This window comes from Manis pentadactyla, chromosome 3 (assembly GCF_030020395.1).
Source record: "Manis pentadactyla isolate mManPen7 chromosome 3, mManPen7.hap1, whole genome shotgun sequence".
Classification (NCBI taxonomy): Eukaryota; Metazoa; Chordata; class Mammalia; order Pholidota; family Manidae; genus Manis; species Manis pentadactyla.
This window is the reverse complement of record NC_080021.1, coordinates 142188034-142213513: the sequence shown is the minus strand read 5'-3', so window position 1 is coordinate 142213513 and position 25480 is coordinate 142188034.

Genomic DNA, 25480 nt, shown 5'->3' with positions numbered 1-25480 from the left:
AGCTCTGAGGTAGCCACACGTTACCTTTTTTTTTTTTATTTGAGCCTTTGGATTACTTTGGAAATTTTTCTCATCATTTTAAATTGTGAGTGTGAACAAAAAGTGCATACAATTTAACAAAAATAATAAATATATTACTTGAGCTATTTTATTTACAGATTAAATTAGGTAATGGCCATTTCATAGTTTTTATGAGGTAAGATGGTGTTAAAATTCTACCTTACTGGTTCTCCAGGCCTCAGAGAATTCTCACCTCAGTAGAATGTGAAAACTTAATTTTTCAAAGTACTTAACATTCACAGGACTCATAAGAAACATACCATAATACCAAGGCTTTTAATTTTCTCATGGCTTATGTAAATAAGAGGCTGTCTACAGCTGAGTATGTGTGAGTTTTTTTTCTTCCATCTCTCTCTAAGAGAATTGTTTTTGAAAAATCATCTTTAATTTAGAGAAGCACTGTACATAAAAGAAGTGTATACACTGCCATCTGCTAAAAAGTGTTAGAAGGCTCCCTGTGGCGAAGCTCATAGCATCCCGTGGTTTTCAACTCATTATTTGAGGGATTCAGTGAGGTTTCTCCTAAACACTGTCAAGACTTTGCTGAACATTTGGCAGCACTGAGATTACTTTAAGCAGCTCATTTTTGTTACAGCCTGAAAAGACTTCCTGTTTTTATGAGGTAGCCCTCTTTCTAAGGGGCGGAGTGGGGAAGAGGGACCTCCCCTAGTCAGCGGAAATGAGCTCTTGTCTCAGACACACTTGAGGAGTTCTGGAAGGTGAGATAGCCTCTCTTTAAAGGACAGTACCCAGGAGCAAGGCAGCTTTTGGGATTCACCTTGGTAGGGGACTATTCTTCAGAGAAAGGTAACAAGAGCAGAAACTAGAACTACTGGTTTCATTTCCTGATTTGCACCATCAACATCTGCTTTAATATGACAATGATAAACCAAGTCACCACCTGGACTTGTGTGCATATGTACACAAATACACATGTGCATATACATTTGACACATATATATCATGCGCAATTATAGTAATCTTTCTTAGATATATTTTTTGTCCAAAAAACCTTCTCATTTCACATCTTTTCTTTAAAAACCTTCAGTGGTATATATTTTCACATCAAAATCCTTCAAGTCATTCTTTCTCTTAATTTACTCCCCAAGCCTCCCCCTACCGCTGGCCCAGCCCCAGCTATTCCCATCCTCTCGTTAGTCCCAAACATGGTACCTCTGCTCAGCATCCAATTAATCCATCTGCACATAATGACCTTAGCCACGCATCTCGTGCCTACTTCATAACCAGTCACCTTCACATTTTTAAACCTGCAAATCCTTTCAGAAAATGGAATTGTAGGTAGAAATTGATTATGTAAAACTGCTAAGAGCACAGCTGTTGTGTTTAAGGAGAAATGGGAGGGTTCTTGGCTCTGCCCCCCAAGGTCCCCGTTGCCCTCCTTGCCATTTTGTAGGCATACCCGGGTCACCTCCATGAAGGTTTAGGTTCTACCTGAAACATTTGAAAATGCTGGTCTAATGTCTTTCTTTAGAAGTCTTTCTAATCACCAGCCTCACTCACTTCCTCTGTTAAAGTACTGCCTGCTCATCACACCCTTGGACTACGACTGTTCCTGGGCTCTGCATTCCCTCAGCATTTACTGTTTTGTTCTGTAGAAAAGTACATTGTATGGAGACTGGGTGACTTGATACCAAACTCCCCAAGGACACAATGGCTTTGCTTTGTCCTTCCCACTCATCTCCAGCCCCTGCAACATGCTCACAGGCAGGCATAACAGTAGTGCTCTAAGAGAGGTCTAGAATTTCATCTGTCTCTGAGGTTTCAATTTACACATTTTCATGGATGTGAACAATACTGTGTGAAAGTCATGTCCTGTGAGATGGTGATGCCAGTTGTGTTTGGACATTTAAGTATTAACCACTTGCCTTGATGCTGAAGAAGTGACTTGGTATAGATGCATCTAAAAGCATGTTGAATGTCACTTTTCAATTAGCCTGGAGTTGACATATAGAGCCTAAAGCTGAAGACAAACAAGAAAACTAACAACCCCACATTTTAAAGAGAGCCTCCAACACCTGGGGCCAGTCACTTACCAGGGCTTACTAGGAGTCAGCTTTAAAATACTGGGTGCTACAACCCTGTCCTTCACCTTGGCTCCTATTCTCCTATGTGCAAGATAAACAGAGGGCTGGGGAGGAGACAGAGAGAAAGTTCTGATAATCTGAATGGTGGCAATAGCCTTAAATACATTAAATACAAACATTATTAAGAATTTTTTTTTCTTTTAATTCCTTAAAGGCATATGCGGGGCCCTCCAAGAGAAGTACTTGTAACTAATAGGGGTGACTGCAAATTATTTCTATGAACTAAAGGGCAGAGAAAAGTGAATTGAGGGGTGACAGGAAGAAGAGAAGAGGACCTAGGGGAACAGCCTCACCCCACTATTGGGCTTGGAAAGGAGACCGGGTTTCTTCTGGGTTTAGTGGGCACTGAGCCAGGTACCTGGACCAAGCCCTTCTTGCTAGGCACGAAGTCTGCAGACAGGCAGGGGAACCCCAGAAGCAAGCAGCTGTGGGCTGTACTGTCAATGACAGCAGCATGTGGGTGGGTAGAAGGTGGAGGAAAAGAGAGATGCAACTGGAGTTGGACGCCCTGCCCCAGCAGCAAACTGCCCTGTGTCTTTGGGTGACTGCACCCTGGGGCCTTCCACAGCCAGCCAGTGATGGCAAGAGAAGCAGTCACGGACCCAGGGAAAGGACCACAGCCATGGATGGTTAAGTCAGTAGATGGTTATGCTTTCTCCCTTGGTGTCCTTCCTATATTTCATCATTACAGAAATCAGGTCTTAACAAGGGAAGTGTAGGATCAAATTAAGATTAAGGTATGTTTAATGCTAGAGGCAGCATTAAGTTTAGGGGAGGAAATAAGAAGAAAATGAATAAGATTAAATGAGAGAATTGGAAGCTGGACTTAGATGAAAGGGTCTGGAAAGTCACCAATATTCCCAAAATGTTGTTGAGGAATATTAAAGGACATTTGGATAGAACATGGCTAAGCAGTGGTTGGAAGCTAAAAGAAGGAAGCCAAACTGTAAACATCCTTGTATGAAAATTTTAAGAGCTTTCCAGGGAAACAAAAATTGATATTTAAATTTCCTACAGGCTATCTGCCCTGACAATCTATATGTACATACTGGTCACCTGTTTAATGTCACTTTAAACTCATGTACAAATGGTCTTCTTGAAACTTAACTTATTTTTAAAGAGAAGCCTTTACTTCAGTATGCAAAGTAAATTCTTATTAATAAACATTATTTTTGAACTAGTTGCTTTATTTATAAAAATATAGATGTAATTATATATTTTTATAATTTTATGAGTTATATTTTACATATTTTATAAGATGTAAATTATAAGTCCAACAGCTCAGATAGCATAAAGCAAAGAAGTTAAAAGTCCCATCCTACATGTTCACTCATGGATATATTAACATTGTTAATAGTTTCTTGTTTATCTTTCCAGAAATGACCTATGGCCCTTTGAGCACATCAGCATATGGATGTGGGTCTTCATTTTAGCAAAAGTGGCATTTACCAGACACAGTATCTTACAACTTGCTTTTTTTTTAATTAAAAATGTGTCTTAGACATGTCTTTATGTCGGTACACACTGATCCACCTCATTTCTTTTAAGCACTACATAATATTCCCTTTTATTTTTGCCTCACACCTTAACCATCTATCCTTAATGGTTTCTAGTTCAATTACAGTTTTTTTAATGTACTATTACATAATAAATCAATGATTATCCTGAAACACATATGTGTCTACTTCTAAAAGGAGAGTCTCATGTAATTGCAAATTTACAAACCAATATTACAATAATGTTGTTCAGAATGTAGAATCTGAAGGGTTATATTATATTATAACACTCAGTGAGTCATCAGAGAAGATTAAATTATGCTCAGAATAGTTGACTGGTTGGTAGTTTATATATGATAAAAGCAACTAGACTTCTTATTTAACCAGTACACCCACACCACACAGCATCATGCTAGATAACAGAACATGCTGAGCATATACACAGACCTTCTTAGCCAGAGATACAGTGAGAATTAATAGGGTAATATATACAATCTCTTGGCAATGGGTGATTGTAGAAGCTAACATAAACAGAATGATTGCTTCCCCTCCGGTTCTCTTGGGCTCTGTAGATGGCAGAGAAAAGGTTTATCTTCCATTTGTTTGTCATTTTCCAAAGTAATCACAAGCTTTCCCAGTTTATCTGGGGTCAAAATATCTTCTGTTTTAACAAACTAGGGTAAAGGGCAGAGAATGCTACAATTGAAGTATGTCTGAGTGGTCCTTCATATTCTGAGACCATGTATTTTTTTCCCCTAAGATAAATGTTTCTGTCTGCATGAAGCTCTTCTGGTTTTAAGCCACTCACTGTCCCACTATCACTACTCCTGCCCACTGAGCAGCTGCCCCTGCCTAGACCTGGACTAAACCCACCAGATGCCCAGCCCTCCCTGGAAGATAACTGCATTAGAAAATGGGGTTGATCCCAGGGCTGTTTGTACTCAGTAGTGTAAGTTGAGAAACCTCCTAACAGAAGCCCTTCTTCCAAGAGGTGTGTCTATGTATGTGTACGTGTATTTCTAAAAGGCCATTTCAGTTTTCAATAAACTGTTTACTGTTCAAACACTAAATAAATGTAGAACTGTTTTAATCAGCTCAACAAATATTTAATGTACACTCCAGCAGAAGAGCTATGTTTAAAAATATCCTCTATACTGCTAAGACATAGGGAGTTTATGGAAACCAGTGACCTGAAACATAAAACATTCAGGGGGAGAAAATAAAGTATATAATTTTAAATTTAAATTTATCTGTACTTCTTTATTAGCATACAATAGTATTTTATGTGTGTGTGTGTGTGTGTGTGTTTTAAGTCCTGAGAAGTTTGGTTGGATCATACTTTCTGGAACAACTAGTGGTTGGGTGACTACCAAATTAATTTCCAGTAAACTGGTATAAGAAGGTAAAACATGGCAAAGTTCATGTTTTGTCCTTGACTGTGTTTCTTGGTGGAGTAAATGTTTATTGCTCTTTAAGTTCCAAACACGGGAGGTCATTCACAGCACAGCTGTTAGAAGGGATTGTCTAAAACTCCAACAGGAAATTCTAAGTTCTTGGAAAACATTTAATCCTCAGTAGATTCTGTGTAAATACCATAAAAAGTTGGCAGAAGGTGTGTATTTTTAGAAAAACAACATCTTACAAGGATACCTGAGAAACACTCTTGATAAAATGGATGTCATCCTCTTTACATTAATGACATTTTTAGTTGTATTTGCAAAGAAGAATAAAAAATAAGGGTCTTAAGGTGGCCATGGTTTTCAACTCTGACCTTCCTGCAAACTTAGTTTGGTGAGCATCCTCTCTGCCTGAACTGATTCAGGACAAAGAATTGTAAGGTCACAGTACTCGGTTGTTTGTAGCCTTTATTTCTCTTAGAGTTTGGTGATAGTTTAGATACAGCAGTATTTGGAGGCTTGGTTATTATGTGGCCACAGACACACCTGCCATTTTGATCAAATAGTACATCCACCCCACATAATCAAGAAAGTCTCTCACAGCACCTTTCTACCCAATTGATCAGGTTATTGATGTAGTCAGTTCAGTGTAGCACTCAGGGATTTTAAACCAGATTTATTGGCTTTCAAACACCTGCCTGTCGTAATACAGATACAGCTTTAGAGTTTCTTTCTGGTTTATAATAGGTGTTCATTAAATGAAAACTTGTTTGCAAGTAATTTTGTTTTCATTTCTTTTGGGATATGGCACCATCCACGCATTTACTGAGAAAGTTACCTTCCATTGGTTCAAAAAAGGAATGCTTCAATTTTACTTGGAATCCAAGTCATTTGTGGCTTCCCCTAGCTCAGTGACAATTCATCCTTCTGTCCAAAATCACTGATAAAGTCATCGTGCTTCTGAGAAGACTGGGAAAATAGCACTTCAGAGCCTAAGTTCAGCTGTTCATAACCATAATGAAGAGGAACTGGAAGCTAAGAATTAAAAAGAGAAGAAAGGAAAGGAAGCTACTTAGCAATCAGAAGAAACACAGTGTTGATGAGATCATTAGAAACCCAACTGAAGTGCTTTTTCCTAACTAGCTGTAGCAAAAAGGAAGTTGTCAACTTAAGTCAATGAATATAGCCCCATATCCACATTGCTATGAAGTAATTAATGTACCTTAATGCCATAATGAAATGGTTGGAAACTATAAAAGGCCTCTTCCAAATTCGGGGCCACTTTTCCATGATGAGGCTTTGATGTCTGCGCTGCCAGACTAAGCTGGCGCTTGTGTCAACACCAAGATGGTGTGCTTGGCAACGGAGCCGCAGGCATTATGCAAATATACCTCCCCTTCTCAGTGCGCTCTGAAATAACTACTGTATTTGAGATGAAAAAAAAAACAGGAAATTAGAATGTTTGCTTATTTAGCCTTAGGTACGGCTTTGGCTATAGCAATCTCGGAAGCACCATGAAAAATGCATCATATTTTCCACTGCATTTTTAGACATGTAATACATATATACAGAGATAGTAATGAAAGGGTCTCCATACTGATGGGGCTTAATTCAGGCTATTTTCCTCTCACTTGCGGCTTGCTCTACCTGATTTGAAAGAATGGTATTAATATAGCATACTGAGGTGGCTTAATTCAGGCTTATTTTCCTTCTGCATCCCAGCTTTCTGTATCTGATGTGTGGGTCTGGTATTAACATACCATCCACATAATGAGGGCTTACCTGGCCAGAGTAAGAAACGTCAAGGTAGATATCCTGTGTGCTTTTCAGGCCTTGAACTTTTACATACCAGCCTAGAGGATGGAATTAGATTCTATTCAGTATTTACATTAGCAATTTCCTGGTTCTAAAATTCATTGCAAAACAATAGCTTCTTCAGGTTTTCCCCCAACTTTGCTCTTTTATTTAGTATTATTCCCTTTCCTCTCTATACTGCAAGCCATAGGTATAAGACAGCCTGTTCAGGTATCAACATCCATTATAAATAAGATTTCCTTTGGTTTCTTATTTTTTAATCAGGCTTGAACATAAGGTGATCTGGAGCACAAAGTGGTGGGAGGTATGGGCAGGAGCTGCTAAGCATTAGACATACAGCACCCAGCAGAGAGCCTTTCCTTGCAGGCAGGTAGGCAGGCTTATCCTGGAAGACAAGTGACTCACCTGGGCCTCCCAGGAGATTAAAGCCACTGTGGAAGGACAGAAAACAGGAAATCTTAAGCCTGCACACTCAGAGGGCTAAGCAGTAGCTCTGGAGTGGAGATTGGGAGAGAACAGGCTTAGCTGTCATAACCACTTCTTACTTATAACCCAGCGTATCACAGATTAAGATTTAATTCTCAGCTTCCTGACATTCCAGGTGTTCCTGCAACAAGCCTGGGATGCTGTGTAAATAACTGCAGTTTCTAGGACTGTCCCAGAAAGGCCCACCGACTCAGGAGGCCTCTCTGCTTGTCCCTTCCTAGGTCCTGGAGACTAGGACCTCCTGCCTGTGGACTCCCCTGCCTGAGGTCTGGTTTACTCAGTAGATGCCCTCCTATCCAAACAGAATGGGTTTCTTGTCAGAAACAAGCATCACCACACACTGGTGAACACAGACAAATCACCCCACAGAGCCCCTTTCTTTGGAAGGGCTGTGCAGGTCCAAGAGTCAGCGGTCAGGAGGACTATCACCAAACAAACGGGAGCCGTGTTTGCTCTACCATGAAACATGAGCAGCACACGTCCCCAGGAGGACTCACTGTAGCATGTCCAAAATAAACAAACCTGGCTGAGTGGGTGGGGTGGGTGGCGTTCCCACTTCAAAGACTCATCACAGCTCCTCCTGGAGAAAGAGACTCCTTCAGGATTTCTTTCCACAAGAAAGCCTGCATGAGATTGCCATCTCTGGATTAACTATCTTTATCTGTTTGAAACTGGAAGAGATGACAGCACTTCTGTTTGTTTTCTGTTGATGTTAAACAGATACCCGGGTCTATTACAGTCACATGGGCCTCATTCAAAATGCAGCAGTAACAGGAATGGAGTCCCTGTTTGGGCCAACATGAGGAGAATGGATTTGCCTATAATTTTGCATATGTGTTCCATATTTTCATTCTATTTAACTCCCTAACTTCCCCAATGGGTCGCACTACACCTACCTACCCTTGGCTCTTTTCAGAAGCAAAGAGGTCTCATCAGCAGACTAGGACACAGCCTCCAGAAATTCACTATGATTTCAAGATCAGCTATCAGCTCATCTGCAGAGAAGATCAAGTTGGCAAGTATTTATTTTTTCAAACCTGATCTGGCTGTGAAAGAGGGTAAGACAAAAGAAGAAACGGTTGGGGGAGAAAAGCATGGATAAAAGCAGATGTGGGGTCAATCATGAATTATTTATTTATTTTTAGAAGTTGAACTTCATTTGAACCAGGTTGGATGCTCTGGGCTTTGGGAAGGTCAGCATCACAGTAAACAAACCTACCTCCTACACTGGAAAATTGCTAACTTTTTCTAAGAAGAATTTAAATGTATGTTTACCACTCTGCTCTTAGAGTGAGATGCAATGAACACTGAATAGAGTTTGCAGAATTTTTGTAGGCTTTTTTTCCTTGTGTAAAATAAGATTTTTGAAGACATTAGAGGTCTCATATAGTTTTTGAAAATAAATGGAATACCAAATATAAAGATTAAATGAGTGATATGGTGAAAACTCTGCCTTGATAGCCTCTATGAAGTCTTCCTAGATAGCATTACCTCAGAATCTTTTCCCCTAGACAGAAACAATTCCCAGAGGGGACACAAAACTGCAGCAGACATATTCCACCAGGTGGAGGGCAACTGGTGTCTGGCATTTCAATACCCACTTGGAAAGTCATTTGATAGACCCACCTCTAAAGGCTGGAATCTGCCTGAAGTTTACAGGAATAGACGTCAGAAAAGGACAGCCTTCCAGAGACGAAGAAACTCAGTCTGCTCCAGTCTTTGGACCCCTTTAGCCACGACCTCCTGAACCGCATAAATCTATTTTAATGGCATCAAGAGTTATCATTTTCTGTTAGTTATTTCCCTGAACTCCACTTCTTGCCAGATGACTGCATCCACATCTAGACTGTGATTACCAGACACCCAGGTCTTGCTGCAGAGATCTGTACACAATCTGGGAGCCACGTTATGTGAAAGCTACATGTGTCCTAAATGGCAAAGTCAGCTTCTCATAAAACTAAAAACAGCACTCGTACTGGTTATGCAAATTTTTCCCTACCACAGAGCATTTAGGATTGTTTGCTTGTTTGTTTTGTACATTTTTCAAGACCTGTGATTTCAATCGCCTAGCTATTTTCCACCAGTAAATAATGTAATGATGGATACATAATGGGACAGATTGAAATGTGCTGATTTGAATGTATCCATCCAATGGTTCTTTCCTGTATTATAGATCCTATGCTCAAACACTGGGAAACAAGCCTATTAAACATTTAATGTTAACTTGGTTCACTCCCAAAAGCCTGTGGTCTAGGAAGATTGTCAAAATTACAGCCTCTCCTCTGTATGCTTTAGATATACCTAATATATGGTATCTGGTTCTAGGTACCAAGTTCTCATAGGGACATGACTAAACATAACTCTATACAGAGGTTAATGACAAGACAAAATGGAATTTCAAGTTTCGCATGTAAGAGTCAGTTAAAAGAACTATTTAGCACACACGTTTAGCCTAAAAGAGCAGGGGAAACATTTAGCAGCTTCTTATGATTTAAAATCCATCGTGTGGAAAGTAAATTTGACTGATATGTTTTCAGTTGATACACCCAAAACTGGGTAATAGAAGTTGCAAAGTGACAATTTATAGGAGAAATTTCTAATGTTCAAATGGTCCCCATTGACCTTAGGGCAGACAATCTGATAAGCACTTGGTGAATTACATTCAAATGTCACATAATTGGTTGGAAGGATACAAAGGAAAGTCTGTTGTAGTGCTCAGATTCTGTGATCTTATGATAGCCAATATAAACTAGATTCTGGTTTTTTTTCTTTAGCTGAATTTTTTCCCAGTCTAACAGATGATTCATGGAAAATAACAGATAAGTCATTCTTTGAAATTTGGCACCTCAAATCATGTATGTAATACTCCATTATGCATGTACAAATAGAAACATGTTGATAACTTGACTAATCACTTCTTAATATTTTTACTGTAAATGAAAGCAAAAAATCCTCTTGATATTAATTGACAGCCTTTGAAAATACCCCATAGGTTAATAGAAGCAGGGCCCTTGCAAAGATCAGAAGGCAGTGTCCTACAGCGAGAAAATTGATACCATGAAACAGCAAGTCTCTTTGAAGCTCAGAGAAGAGGTCCACTGAGGAAAGTTAAACACACAAAAGTTAAGATTTGCCAACTATGGAAAAAAAATGTCAGCATCTGAAACTATTTCAAGCAAAAGTGTAATTTCCAGCAGTGCTAAATTGTCAAGAGTAGGCTGACGAGAACTAATGAAACCATGCCTCTCTTCCCAAATCTCTTGTCTTAAACACCTCTCACAGCAACTAGTTAGCAGGGTCGGAGGATCCCAGAGGCCAAAGGGCAGATGTGTAAGCATCTGTAGAGTTGACTGAACGTGTTATTCTTGGAAAGTACCCAGTGGAGTGGTGTGGACAGAATTTGCTGGGCTGTTTCATGGAGATAGTCAAACACTAACAGCAACTGAAAGTAAACTATAAGCATGTTTTTATAAAGGAGCCCATTAGTCTGAGATTTCATTTAGAAAATCATCTGGACAAACACTCCTGGTCCAATCCCTTCTCCCACCTCCCATACCCATCATCCAAGTCTTTTGACTTTTTTATTCACATAACAGCAAAGTAAGCATTTCAAAGTGAAAAATTCAGAGGCATTTAGTTTATTGACAATGTTGTACAACCACAGTCTTGATTTAAATCCCAAACATTTTCATTACCCCAAAAAGAAACCCCATCCTTCCCTCCCTTGGGCCCTGGCCACCACCAATCTGCTTTCAGTCTCGATCGATTTACCTTTTCTGAATGCCTCATATAAATGGAGTAATACAGTGTGTCACCTTTTGTGTCTGGCTTCTTTTGCTTAGCCAAGTTTTATAAAGAAAACAATATAGTTTACATATATGTATGTTTTTCCCATGATTTACTTTGTGGTGCAAAATGCGTTAATTTGGATGTCAATGATTGTACTCTTTGTATAGCTCTCTACAAAGTGTATTTACTACCTTCACATCTGATATGTTTCAAACCTCACAACAATCTTATAAAGTAGGCAGGAGTAGCCTTATTATTACCATACCAGTGAGAATACTGAGGCAAGGAGAGCCCGTCCAGCATCCCACAGTAAACTTATCCCATTGTCTTGTTTCACTGCCTTTTCTAAGTTCCTGCATAGATTTCTGTCAGAGCTCTTTTAAACACAGCCTGCTTACCAGCATCTAAAGCACAGATCTATATTTTTAACATCTCAAAAGCATAATGAGTAGAATAAATGAAAATTGCTTTTGGATAGATTATTATTATTTGCACTCAGTAGGGAACTGTTTTTGACACATACCAGTTACATGTGACTAGAAGTAAACTGCACACAGACCATATTCTGTCCCAATTCAAATCTCCATTTGGAGTCATCTGGAAGCCAGCTCAGCAGCAAGTCTTTATTTAGGTCTTGAGTGGTGGCTAGGTCTTGGCTCCGTTGTTTGGTATCATAAGAAGGTTGGACATAAATGACCCCGAAGGGTCTTACACAGATCAGAATTCTGTAATACTCAGATATACCCCAGCTCACAATACTGAACTCATCAGCTCGGTCTATACAGGTCACTACAACTGTTTGAAAGATGAATCAAAAGTTTTATCCATAACCAATGCCAATGGCCATACCTTCTTGGTAAATTTTTTTCAAGCAACTGTGAATGTTCTTTACCAAACTATGTCATCCAAATTTTATCGACTGAATGATGCCTATACAAGTAGGCAATGTGTAAAGAGGTCTGAGGTCTTAGTAATTTGGTAATGTCCACGTTTGTGCCTTTCTGTTTCAGACATTTCTCTATATTTAAGCTGCTCACTCCATGGTTGAGCTGTCTAAGTTCATCATTTTTGAATTTTGCATAAATTAGGCCTGCCAAACAGCCTTTTTTGCAAGTTCATAGATACATGCTTTCTCTTTTCAACCTGGTGCTCAAACCCAATAATTTATTTGTCATCAACCAAAAATTAATATCTGAGTCTTGTTATGTCCTCTTAGATTTGACTTAGATTTCATTTTTAGCTGTGGCTTCAGCAATTCACCCAGAATTGGGGAGTATGTAGTCAAATTTAGCAGGGCTAGACTGCCATCTAGAGACCAGAATTTGAGTTCCAGCTTCTTGGTCCTCAGTGTGCTTGCTCTTTAACAAAAAAGTAGCAATCTGCCAAGTAAAGAAGCTTGAGCTTGCCTGGACGAGGTGGGGCACCTCCTGAATCTAGCAAGAAGAGAGTCCAGAGCAAGGAGCTTGAGGCGGCCATGGGAGTTACTCATAGTGAGTAGATAACAGTTACCCTTATTATTAAATCCTCATCCCCTCTATACTGTCAACGTAGGAAGATGTTACAGAATCATTGGCTACATGCTCCAGGCTATGTACTACTATCCCACGACCAACGTATAGTATGACTGAGGATTTTTGTGCCCCTTTATCCCCCTCACTGTTGAACCACAGTGTTGTATATTTGAAACCAATATAAGTTTGTATATCAACAAAACTTCATTAAATAAATAAATAATTAAATAGCAAGAAGACAGAATCCTGGCTCCCAACCCCGGCCCAGGCATGACTTCTTTAATCTGCTGTTATAAACAAGGTCCCCCTTGCTGGAGGTAGAACCACACTCCAGACCAGTAAGGGTTTTCCAACTTGCAACTAGAGCCAGAAAAAGAGGAGTCCTTCTACAAGACAGTGAATGGGGCAAAAATCTTCCATTTTATGTGAGAATCCTCTCTCCATCGTCCTCATTGAACTCATGCCAGCCTTCCATTTTTCTGTTTGAGTGTAACTTAGTTTCTAGAGCCTGGGCATTTGATACCATCTTTTGACTTAGTGTGCCTGAAGGTTAGAAGACCCAGTAGTCCCTAAGTTTATGGAATTTAGATCTGCAGATCACACTGCATCTAGAGTATCCTTGGGAAATGCATAGTTTAGAAATTCCTCTCCCATTCTTTTCCCTAAAGCTGGCCTGCAGGGCTGTGTGTTAAGACCATCTGTTCCATCAGGCAATCCTTTGGTGGATGTGAAGAGGCTGGCTGGACAGGTACAGAGCTGGGACTGAAGTGGCTGAGAATTAATTAACTGCACATCCATTTGGTAACTGCCCAGAAGTTCAGCTTCAGGAATGTTTTATAAATCAGAAATAACAACTATTATAGTTAACTTCAAAATCATAGGCCACAAAAATTCCTATTTTGCTGATGCTAATTAAGTGGTCAAGTTTGTCCAACAGAATGTCATCCAGGAGTCTTTCAGTTCATGATGAAAGTGACCAAACAAATGTGTCCTATCTTGAAAATTTTTATAAATATAAGATGAAGTACACTACACACATGCAAAGTTCCAGTGATATCATTTTTGGGTTGGACCTCCTATGTTTTAGGAACTTTGAAAGCCAAAAATTACTTTTGTTGCAGGCTTTAAATCAGGTGTGGAAACAAACACTTTAGAATAATACCGTAGAAAAAGTCCAAGCAACTGAGTTTTGGATCTCTGCTTCTTCACTCCTCAGACGCTGGGCAGGCTTCAGTTTCCTCATCTATAAAAACTGAAGAAAGTGACATGAAGAGATTTTACGAGAGTTTTTACATACTTGAAAGCACCTTCTGGAGAATAGGAGCTTAACAAATGCTCTTTCACAAAAAGTAGCAAGCTGCCAAATCATTTCTTCCCTTTAAAGTCTCACATGTTTTCCTTACCCTGGCGGTGCTCTGCAGCTGGAAGTAGGATGTTGATAACATTGGGTCTGATAATTTTGTTTCATCCCTAGAACACTAAATCTCTAAGGCAATGCTTCTTATATTTGTACTGTTTGATAACAGATGATCCCTGGGGATCTTGTTAAATGCAGATTTGATCCAGTAGGTCTGGAGTGGGGCCTGCCTGAGATTGTGCATTTCTAACCAGCTCCCTGGTGCTGCTGCTGGTTTGGGAACCACATTTTGAGTAGCAAGTTTCTAAACCAGGAGCTGGCAAACTATCAGCTGCCCATAGGTGACCCTCCTGTGCTTGAAAATAAATGTTCTAGCAGTACAGCCACACCCACTCACTGACAGTATCAAAGGCTGCTTTGCCACCACAATGGCTGAATTTACTACTTGGCCCCTATAGTTCAGTGACACCTGCTCTAACCCATTCTCTTTCTTGTTCCAGACATGCAAGCTAAGCTAATCATTGGCAGATGCCTATAGAGGGCTGACAGAGGTATGGGAGGCCAAGAAAGAGGGATGGGTATATCTGTATTAGCTTCCCATTGCTGCTGTTACAAATCATCACAAAACTAGTGGCTTAGAATAGCACAGATTTATTGTCTTATAGTTCTGTAGATTAGACATCTGACAAGGGGCCTCCCTAGGCTAAAATCAAGACATAGGAGGGATGCATTCCTTTCTGGAAGTTCTAGGTGAGAATCCATTTCCCTGCCTTTTCTAGTTAGTTCCTGGAGGTGACCTGTATTCCTTGGCTCAAGACCCTTTCCTTCATCTTCAAAGCCAGCAATATCATGTATCTCTGATTCTTCTTCTGTCATCACGTCTGTCTCTGACCACAGCTGGGAGCAGTTCTCTGCTTTTAAGGACCCATGTGATTAAATTAGGCCCACCCAGACCCAGATAATCCAGCTAAATCTCCCCACCTCAAGGTCCTTAACTTAATCTCATTTGCCATGTGAGGTAACATATTTAAAAGTTCCGAGGATCAGCGTGTGGACATCTTTGGGGATCCTGCCTACCACACTATCTCAAGGCACATTCTTCAAAATGACACTTTTCCAATCATTTCTCTACTGTAATATGTTACTGTGTCAGTCTTCATACTATGACGACTGCACATTAGATGAAGCCATATTGCAGAAAGCCCATGAAACGTATAGAGAAAGTAGTCAAAGGGTTTATTCTCTTCCCACTACACAGGGATGCAAGCTCACTACCCCAGGACACCTTGTACATCGGTGCAGGTAGCACACTGCACAACTACAGAGGATGTCCTGGAGTTGCCAGCACACAAACCTCATGAACACACCTGGCAGCCCTGATCCCTGTCTCCCAGCCACATGCCCCTGAGATTGGAATTTTTTTACATTTCTAGCTATTAATCATGATTAAATTGAGTTCTCTGGAATATTTTCCTTAGCTCACACTGTGCATAAAACAATTTGCCCACATTAATGTCTTGTGACAGAATTAATCACTTTGATGAATTAAAATCAACCTGAAAAAAAAACAAGTAGGAAAACATACCTTAATAGCTATGGAGTGAGACCATTTGAGTGAAAGAGGCTTTAAAATAAACTCCAGTCGCTCATCCTTGCACCCATACATGGTGTTATTTCCACAATAAGATCCAGCAACCCAGAAACCCAAGAATGCAGGAGGGAGAGGGAATACTGCCCTGTGGGCCTGGGTAAGGGGTCAGGGAATAGAATAAAGAGAAGAGACAGGAGCTCTCACAAGAATACATCCCAGCTGCACCTGAAGCCCAATGAGAAAAGTGTCAAATAAGAATCACTGACAAAAAAAAAAAAAAAAAGAATCACTGACAATCCCCTGCTAGGCTGATATGCTTAATCCTTCACATTTTGAATATGACATGGTACTTCATGAAAAAGCTTATTGCATAAACCCTTCTCACTCTCCTAAGCTCATCCTCTTCAACAATGCCAGAAATACAATAATAGGTAAGTGACCAAAAAAATATATGTGACACAACCATTGTATGAGATTTCATTTTGCTAAAGGTCAAGACAAATTATCATGAAATCCTTAGAGAAACCGTTACATGGTTGCTGGGGACAAAGGGTTTCCTTTCAGAAGAGCTTCTTAGAAGCAGAGGGTGCTGTGTTTCAATCCTCAGCGAACTTTTAGTTAATGACTCCTGCCTTTTCTCCTACCAGTTCTGCTTATTAAAAGGAGAATGCAGCTTGGAGTGTGTGCTGTCAGAATGAACAGCAGGGTCAGTCCCTAATCCCAAATTGTATGCCCCCAGGATGCCTGCTTCAGAATGAGGAAATGCTTATGTTTGATTAACCTTCCAGGTAGAGAAAGGGAGGCAGCCAGGGGTCTGCAGCTACATGACATAGTATAATAGTAGTTTAAAAATACGGCATTCCTAGGGGGATGCAAGAAAATTCACAGCACGGGGTGCTGACTTAGTGTAACAAATTAAGATTGTGTCTATACAATAACAAGCAAGCCTTTGTGGGGGGAAGAACATCACCAACCTGGCATTCATTTTCTTCAAAATGTCTGTTACAATACCACAATCCCTTATGTCTATGCTGCATAATGCTTCCAGGGCATCACCACATTTGATCTTCACCACTGTCCTTTGTGTCAAAGGGTTAGCATTGAGGAACCCTTTCCCAACTAAAAAAATAAAAAATCTCCAGCAGCTGTCAATGCACCTTTCTCTTACCCTTTTTTTTTTTTAACAATGTATTTCAGCACAAATGATGAAGAGGGAAGAAATATCACTGGGTAGGGAGTGGGGAGGGAGGATGTTGGGGCGATTAGGGGTTGGGTAAAACTATGCAGTTTGGAAGGACCCCTCCTGAAAACATGGGTCAAAGAAAGCACAAGGTCATTTCCATTTCTGGGGCTCTAGGTACAATAAGAAAAAAATATCCATCAGGGTTATGAAATCCTGTTTCTAAATGTAGATTTATTTAGCAATTAGTTCAGAAGTTGAAGCTTGACATTTCAGTGACTATGAAGCCCAGGCCAGTGGCCTCATAGACACTGAGCTGTGGGGGCTACATTTGGTACGTTACTAAGAGGGAACAGTGGACTAATCCGAAGCAGCTCTTTTCTTTTAAGAAAAATGTGCTTTTGTATGTATGCCCTTTAGCCCTTGACTCCACATCCATACATTGAACAAAATGCTACTTGTCCTTCGTGACCCTGTTCAGATACCATATTCACTGTGAGTCTTCCTAGACAGCATTATTCGTTCTGACTGTCCTACTGTGTCAATTATATGACCACCATATTATGCATCATTTATGTGTTTTGCATGTTCTTTTTTCTACTAAATAGTGAGTTTCAAGTGGGCAGAGGTAGAAGTAAAATCCACTTCGCAGATACTCATGTTTGCTGAGTAAGTGAATGAATGCAATAAGCAAAGCAAGGAGAGTCACCATGAAATAATCAAACCCAATGATGCTGGGTTTAATAGAAGACGTGCTGAGAAACTTAGGAAATATTTAATCACACTGGGCATTTTTCAAATACAACTGTTCCTGGTCCTTTAACCCAAAGAGTTGTCATTATTAGCTTGATGTGATCATTTTATCATAGACCTGATGTAGATGACTTGGCTTATGCACATTTTTATAATTTATAACGTCTATCATTGTTATAATTTTATATTTTTATTCAAATGTATAGTTTTATAATTTTATAATTTAAAAGTTATAATTTTATAACTCTAGCCAGCTGTTACTGATTTATAAAATGGAACTTCTTCATTCTGAGCAAAATCTGATGAAAGGAATAGCAGGTTAAATGTCAGTAGTTTCCTTTCCTGCCTCATAGTACCAACAAGGTGTCTATCTCAGTAATTCCTTTCCCACTTTACAGTCAAAGCACCTTGGGTCTTCTGCAATTGCCTCATTAAGCCAGTGAGGCACTGAATTCTCACCTGCTTTCCAGCAGTGTCTCAAACCTGTGATAACAGATGAATATTCACTCTTTTCTGCCTTGAGACTCAGCTCAGGCACACACTGTTTAAAACCACCTTTAGGAAAATAAAAAAAGAATGTACCTTATTGGTGCTGGATTTGATTTTCCAAGCCTAATGAAGATATTGATCACAAACCAAACGTCCGTGCCAAAACCCAGCAAGAATCAGTCTTTTAGGAGTCGCCAATTCCTTTGTGCGGGAACCTTAGTTTAATAAATATGCCCAAGTAAACTTTGTTCTAGAAAGAAAGTAACTATGATAAAAAGAAAAAATAGTAGTGGGCACTTTCGTTTGAGCTGAGGTTGTAACTTTAAATGGTAATATAGCATGAATTCTTTGGAAAGGAGAACTTGCTAGAATCCTAACTTTTCAGTCATCAAAGGGCATTTCTGGACATTTGTCTTTATCTCTAATTTTGTGCACAGCTGTTTTTTTTACCCTGAAAACAGTGTGTTTTACGGCTGCTCTCCATTAGCCAGTGCTATAGCTTTATGAGCCATGCAGAGGAAGTGGAAGTGTGTGGCCTCCTTGGGTGTGTTATTTTGTTGTTGATTTTTGGAGGAATTCAGGCAATCACCTTTGTTCAGGTGAAGTGGGAAGGGAGGTGTTTTATTATTGGCCAGCCCCAAAATGTAGCAGTTGGCTGGACTCAAACCATGTGTTAAGTTTGAAAGAGATGATAAAAAGCAGTCTTAGCTATCCAAATAACTATGAAAGCTTCATGACTTTTCAAAAGAAAGAAAAGAGAAAAAACTAAGCATATGGAAGAGTATTATTCTTTTCCTTAAAAAAAAAAAATGCCTTGAAATATGTTTTAAAATATTTTATGAGGTCACACTAGAAAAAGAGTAATTGGAAGAAAAATTCTGCTTGTCTAAGCGAAGAGCACATTTGTAGCGGTAGGGTAAATGTTTTATCGATTGAGAAGCTGGGAAACTCAAGTCATTACTCACTATGGGCTAAAGAATAATTGCTAATGCTCTGGCGGAAAGATTAAAAACAGTTTCTGGAAGTATTTCTTACGATGATCAATGGGGTATCATCCCAGGCCATTGGATCTTCAATAACATTTTTCCCTTTTGGGATACAATCAATTTTTATAATATGATTCATTTGCCAGTGGGCATGCTTTCTTCATACGATGAAAAGGCACTTACGCATCTTATATTGTTGAAAAGTAATCTTATACAGCCAAAGATCAGAATGTGGTATAGAAGACTCGCTTGAATCCATCTCTATTTTAAATGGGTCTGGGAAATCATCTGGGGTGCGGATGTGGGGGGTGGGGGCTGAGGAGCCAGTTGCTAGCCTCTTTGTTATTGCTTTGTTAACCCTTTAAGATGCATTTAGTCCACTCTAACAGCATTCAAGATCTCCTCATAGCAGGAGGGTAGTGACAGAAGATGCTGTTTTAGATTTGAGCCTATGCCATGGTGACCTTGACTCATTTGCAACACTAATTACTGTGGCGGAGCTGACAGGTCAGGGGTTGCCTTACAGCTGTCTGCCGGCTGCTCACATCTGACAAGGTCTTCAGCATCCTGTGCAGGGCTCAGCTTTGGTCCACTGTGGCTGAGTCCATCAATTCATCTCTGCTTTAGCAAGTAACAGCTGCAGTCATGAGAGTATGTGCACGCTCCAAAATTTCTCCCAGGAGAGAAAGCGCTGAAGGCTTGGGCACAGAGAACCCTCAGGCCCCACTTTGCCACTGGACTTGTGATGAAGGAAATGCCTGGCCCCATCCCCAAGGTCTACCAAAGGAAGAGGCCAAAACAGGAACAGTGGAGCCAAGCTCAGGAAGTGGTCAAGTATTCTTTTGAAGGGTGACAGGCACCCAACCTGGAATTTTGTTTGAATCCAAGAACAATGGCTTTTATGAGGTTACAGAAAGGTTAATCCACTTTCTGCCTATTCCAGGTTCTCCTCACTCAACACACTGTTTCTGTACCCAAAGAACTGCACAGGCAAAAATAAAATAAAATAAAATAAATAAAACAAAATTTTGCAAATATGGTTTAAATTGCCTACATTTCAAGTATCTCTTTATTTGGAGGTGAGATTATGCCCAACCCAGTTCCTAAACAACAGCAGCCACAAAATTTGTTTTCATTTGAATATTTGACATTGTAGAGACAATTTCTCATTTTTGCACGTTTCTCATCTATTTGTTTGGTGATCTAAGTCATTAGGTTCCCTATCTCCTTCTTCCTTCTTATTTTCAAAGGAAAAGAATATTTACACTTAAGAAAAATAAAAATTAAAAGAAAAAATAACCTATCTTCAAAGATTTAGAGATTATACTACATAAAAAATTCCTGATGCTCCTTAGTAATGTCACTTGGAGATTAGTCTTCCTGAAAGGAAAATTTAAGTCATTCTTCTCATCATCACAAAAATTAAATTTATTGAGTGCTTACTTTGGGCCAGGCACCAAGTAAAAGCTAAAATACATATTTCTAACAACTGTTTGGTGAAGTAGGATAGAATTATTTTCATTCTTTACAAAAAAGGAAACTGAGACCCAAACAGTTTAGGTAACACTAACCACAGCTATAAAACTGGGTCATGGTAGGGCTAAGAATAGAACGAGGCTTGAGGATGCTGAAGGCTGGGCTGTAGGTTACCTGTGTTCATGCTCATAAGTCTCATTGGCTGCCAATTTGCTTAGAGTATGGGTGCAATCATGGGGGATAATTTACACTCCTAAATCTAGAAGTGAAGACCTTTCCTAATCTATCCCCAGTGAACCACCCTTCCATTGTTCTCTTTGGTAACTGATCTTACAATCCTACCAAAACGTTCTTCTTGCTATTTGGTCTCCTTATGCCTATTGTCATTCCTCTTTTCCAATCACTCCTGCTATTGCAAATGTCACACCTCAGACGGACCCTGCCAGAAGTTCTTTCTCAGCACTGTGAAGTTCCATGTCACTTGTTCTGTACTACTCACAGAGGATTTTGTGGTTCCTTATATTATAGTCATTTGAATGTGTCATTTATTTTATTGTATAGTTTTATCACTCATGGAACCTAGTGCCATGTAAAGATCATGATAAGTTCTGAATTAAAGATTGCTGAATGAATGAATTAAAAGTATACATAGTAATATCAGTCCAGCAGGAATAATTGATCCTGGTGGGGAAAGTCCATTTTAAGCCATTTCTAGATGTACAAGTCATTCCCACAACAAAATGTTAGATATTTAATTTAATTGAGTTTTAATCAGACCTTGACCTTTGGGTAGTGTGCTGGTTTGAGAAGGCTGTCATCACAAAATATGCAGCCTAGGTAGCTGAACCAGGAAAACTTTATTTCTCATACCTCTGGAGGTTAGAAACCAAAGATCAAGGTGTCGGCAAGTTTGGTTTCTTCTGAGCCCTCTCTCCTGGGCTTATAGCCACCTGCCTCCTCTCTGGGTCCCCACATGGCCTTTTCCCTGTGCACTCACACTCTTGGTGTCTTTTTGAGTATCCACATTTTCTTATAAGTACCAGTCAGATTGGATTAAGTCCACCATAACAGTCTCATTTTAACTTAATCACCTCTTCAAAGGCCCTGTCTTTGAACACACTTACATTTTAAGGTACTGGGAGCCCTGGGGCTTCCACGTACAAATTTTGAGGAGGCACAATTCAGTCCATAACAGATAGCTTTTGGAGAATATAGAAGGCACTATATTAATAAGTTCAAAAAATGGTTATTTCTCAAATTGGCTGACATCCCTAAACACACAAATGCTTTAGAAGTCCCCGTCCTATAATGCAACCTTAGCTTCAAAGAGTAGGCCATTTTATTTGATAGTGAATGTCAGCAAATTTTTAAATGCCTGATTTACACAATTTACAGTGAACAAAGTAAAAACCCAGGGCTGTTTCAATTATAGGGCAATTCATCAACTGTAAGGAGGAGTCTCAGAACACAGATTGAGTTATGGTGAGCAGGGTAGTGTATGCAAAATTCTTTCTCCAGTATAAATTTAGGGGGGTGGGGGCAGGTCTCTGCAGAATGGTATAAAAAAGCATGGCTATTTCCATAATTGTGCTTGCTCTGACTCTGGGCCCGCACACTTTCAATGCTTCAGTGAAGTGGAAAAGAGCACACAAATTTTCAAGGCTGCAACTCAAGCCAGAGGTATGCTGTTAACAGTTCAAGACAGGGGAAAATTGTAATATATGGCCTCCAAATTTACACTCTTCCTGACCCAGGTAATGAAACAGGAGCCAGACATTCAGCTTTTGATAAAGTAGTGCTCACTTGGGCAGCAAGGGGTGGCAGGTAAGTGTTTATTTCTCTGGCCACCATCCTGACTTGTCCTTGACTCACAAGGCTTTCACGTTAACCCTTTTTTCAGAGGATTCTGAGGAAGTTGGCTTTTGGGGATGAAATCTTACTACTTACCCTTCAGATTTCTTTTACTTTTAATTTTCTCATTTCTGTGTGCTATATCGCAGCTATTACAATGATACCATACTACTGAGCAATTAAAAATAGCCAGAGGAGGAGAAGGAGACAACTTCTGCACTATATTCAGTCAGCCTCCAGTAAGCAAAAAGCAGACTATCAGAATTGTCCAGCTGAAGGATGCACCTGACCCGCTGAGAGACCCTGGATTGAGCCACCCTCCCTTTTTGCACATTCCACGATAACATGGGAAATTTACTGACCCAGTTTTAGAGAATTAAGAGAATGATGACTGCGAAGTGACATAAAATGGAAAACTTCAGAAATACTAAATAAACATGACCATCATTAATGGAGTTATGGCAATAAAATATTCCTTAATGAACCAGAAGAAAGCAGTCATGGTGGGTAGAGTTGCTGAGAAGAGAAGAAAGAGGATGGGAAAGAGCAAAGGAGAGTCTGCAGAAGGACTTTGGTAATGCTGTTCCAGATCTCCAGGAGTCTGTCTATTTTGGTATAGGCGTGACCCACCACAAAAATATTCCTGTAGTGAGAGCTTTAAAGTGAAACAGAGGACAGCTCTAAGGAAGGATGAGGAGTGTGTGTGTGTGTGTGTGTGTGTGTGTTATGAGTGGGATGCAGGAGGGTATGAGTTCAAGAAGAGAATGGGCTCCATCTCTGAAGGAGTAAAACTTAAAGGAGGGACTCCATACTAGGCACCTTAAGGGTGAGTAATAAACAAAGCCTGACACTCACCTCTTCACAGAGGGGGGCACTAGTACAGAAATAAGACCAGTGATGGGCCAAACAATGAAGGGCTAACTTTATCTTCTGGGAGAAGAGGTCATGGCCTTGGAGTCAGTCTGGTGGCTCCGCCTCAGGTAGGCTACTTGCCAGGGAGCTGGAGGGTACGTCCTCAGAAATGCATGTGGAGTCACAACCCTAACTGGAGGCATGGAGGCAGCAAAGCAGGGACTGCAGATGGGCAGTACCTCAGCACCTCAGCAACCCAAGAGTACAAAGGCCATGAGAGCTGGAGATAGACTCTAGGCTCACTCTGTCTCCTGTCATAAAAGCTGAAAGGAGGGCCTAGGGCACTCCCAACAAATGAGTAGAGGGCCTGTGGTTGGTAGGATGGGCTTTGTCACCACCCATGCCCCCTGGCTGTACCCTCAGAATCCTATTAGAATCCACTCAAAACAGGGCTGCACAAGAAACTCAAAGCCTCTAAGAAAAACCAGTGGTGTCACGCAATGTTTGCTGAACATGTAGGTTCAAAATGAGGGGTTAACTCAATGACCAACTCATGTGTGGGTTTAGGTCTATTGTGTAATTTCTCTAAGCCTCAGGTTGTTCATGTGCAAATTAGAATAAGAAGAATTGCCTCAGAGGTTTTGAAATGATATAAATGAAGCATAATACAAATACTGTTGAGCACCCATTACATGCCTGAAACTGAATATGAGGAGCAGAGTCAACTGTGAGCAAGAAAGGCAAAGTCTTGGCCCTAATGGGGTTCAGAAACTTATACTGGAGTCAGTATTGCCAGTTAGTACTCATCGATACTAATTTGCTTAGTTTCCCTCACAATTAGATTGGCTGTGGGACTGGGTCCTGACAATGGAATCTAGGTGGGTACAACATGAGGCACTTCTAGGCTTGGTTCTCAGAAATTATCCTGCACAACAATGCCAGCCTTTCTTCCCTTGTGCAGTGATCATGGAGGCTACATGCTCCAGACAACATAGCTACAGATGCCTGAAAGCTATCTGACCTGTATCTGACAGTGGGGGAAGCCAAAAATAAACTTTATTGTGTTGAGCCACTGAGTTTGTAGAATTTATCAGCCACTACAGCCTAGCTGAGCCTCACTAGGGAACCTGAGGCCTGCCAACACTGCCTGCCACGTGAGTGAGCTTGGAAGTGGATCTTACCTGAGTTGAGTCTTGAGATTATGCTACCCTGGCTGCCACCTGCACTGTAGCCTATTGAGAGACCCTGAGCTAAGCTACGCTCAGATTCTTGACACACAGAAACTGAGATAGTAATTGTTTTGTTGTTTTAAGCTTCTAAGTTTTGTTATACAATAGTACATACCAATACAAACCCATGTGTCTATCAATAGGTAAATGGATAAAGAAGATGGTATGTCCATACAGTGGAATACTACTCAGCAAATAAAAAGAGAAAGAACTATCAATCTAAAGCAAGGATGATCTCAAAATAATTATTAAATAATTAGAGGCCAGAACAAAAAGGCATATACTGTGAGATTCTGTTGATAGAAAATCTAGAAAATACAAACAGAAGTGGAAGAAAGCAGATCAGTGGCTGCCTAGGAATGGCAGCGGTTGGGGTGAAGAAGCAGTAATACGTGCAAAAGATGACAAGGGCACATGAGGAAATTTGGGGGTGCTAGCTACAGGTACTACTTTGATTGTGGTGATGGTTTCCTTATAGGTACAAGATGCCAAAACTTAGGTTATACCCTCTAACTACACACAGCCTTTTGGATGTTAATTATAAATCAATAATGCTATTAAAGATATTTTTGTCTGGCTATACAACTCTAAAATGATAGATATTGTTTGAAGGTGATTTTTGTTTCAGCACCTTGAAAATCCAGTGGTGTGCTCTTTCCCCAGCTCTGCATTTGCACAAACCTGCACCCCTGTAACCTCGTCTATGCAATCACCCTCCTAGGTCTCCTTGTTAAAAATTGCACCAAATACAATGCCTACTTTATTTTAAAATAATGACCTCTTAAGAGTGTTTGTGTCTTCTCTGGTCCAGGTTTGTGGGTATTTCATTTATTCCTCAGACATTGACCTTCAACTTCACACTCAACCCCTGAGGCAAGACTACAAGCTCCCAGGCTTATGCATTTCCAGCCCAGGCACAGGCTAGGGAAGCCTGTCCGAGGAGAAATAGATGAGAGTTTGTTCATTAGCAGTGTAGAGAGGAATCAGGTAAGACTGCATTCTCTGCTTCACAGGGCCTACAGAGGAACAACTACAAAATACTCAGAAACCTCAGTCC